This window comes from Schistocerca serialis, chromosome 11 (genome assembly GCF_023864345.2).
Source record: "Schistocerca serialis cubense isolate TAMUIC-IGC-003099 chromosome 11, iqSchSeri2.2, whole genome shotgun sequence".
NCBI lineage: Eukaryota > Metazoa > Arthropoda > Insecta > Orthoptera > Acrididae > Schistocerca > Schistocerca serialis.
The window spans coordinates 60,077,711-60,079,261 of NC_064648.1; positions in this window are offsets into that span (position 1 = coordinate 60,077,711).

A 1,551-nucleotide genomic window follows, 5' to 3' on the forward strand; every position below is an offset into this window, starting at 1 on the left:
ACAGGTATCCGTCCTTGCTCCTCTCTTGTTTAGTCTAAGTATATCTGATATCCCTCTAACGCAGTCCAGAAAGGTTGCCCATGCAGACGACTGGGCAGTAGCTACCCAACACCAAACTTTTGAAGGAACGGAATAAATCCTAACTTCTGATCTACAAATCTTAAGCCACTGTTTCCGGAAGTGGAGGTAACTCAGCTAAAACAGACGTTTCATATTCTCATCTGTCCAATAGATTGGCACACAGAGCCCTCGATGTCTGTTTTGAAGGAGACAAACTTCATGATCATATGCACCCAAAATACCTTGGGATCACGTTAGATAGGACACTTTCTTTTGAGGAGCGCTTGACACAACTTGTGCTACGCTCAAAACCAGAAGCAATATTCTCCATAAACCTTGCGGCTCTCGTTGGTGATCGTCAGCAGACACTCTCCGGGTATCAACACTGGGTTTGCTGTACTCAGCAGCGGAGTACTGAGCGCCTATCTGGCTTAATGGTTCACACGTAAAAAAGACAGACGCACAACTTAATGAGGCCATGTGCATTGTGAGTGGGTCAGTACTATATACTGCAACATACTGGCTACCTATCTTGAGCCACATTCCATCTCTTGATATGAGACGGAAGAGCGCACTGCCGCGTGAATACCAGAAGACAGTTAATAACACCGACCTTCCAACAGTCGACGACGTATTCCTTGTGGTGGGAAAAATACTAACATCAAACCATCCACTATAATCACAGCCAGGACTTTTATGGAAACTGAATTCAATCCCATCGACACGTGAGAACACTGCTGGCAACAAAACTGTTTCCCATCATTCTCTGAAGCTGCCGTGCATCCAGAAGAAACCCCCTGGGTTAGACCAGCCTCGGGCAGTTTGGACTACCCTGAGCCGCATCCGAACGGGTCATGGACGACGTGCAGACACTCTCTACAAGTGGGCCAAATCTTCATCGCCATCGAGTCACCGTGGTGCGGAACGAGAGGCAAATGTGCTCGTGTGTTGTACCCACATGTCCCGCGCGTGCCGATAAGGGTTCTTCCGACGATTTCCTCACAGCGACGAGTAATGTTATAAAATACATAAAAAACCTTGATATCAGTCTATAGCTGTTTTATCTGTGGTATTTTATGCTCGAGAGCTGTGCTTAAATGTTGATGTGTAGCAATGTGTAATCCTTATATACGTATTGCCATACAATAAGTAAGTAAATACTGCACAGTTACTGTGGTGGGTAGAGTTTTGTGTTGGAATGCTCGAGTTAGCGAGTTAGATTCTGAATCGCGTAGCAGTTACTTTACTTCCTTAATCTTGGGCAGCATTACGTGGAAACTGGCTTCTTGACGGTTATAAAGCAATTACAGCGGGTCTAAGACAAAAGACGTCCAGTTATTTTGTACTAACAAAGAAATGAGAGTGCAGTCGTTTTCATTATTCCACTTGTAATCGAATAATTCGGAGAAACATGATCCAGCGAGACGCTAATTGTTTTCAGATGCTGGGAGGTAAAAGTGAGCATCTGCTCTGAGATCTAGGTACGTTCTG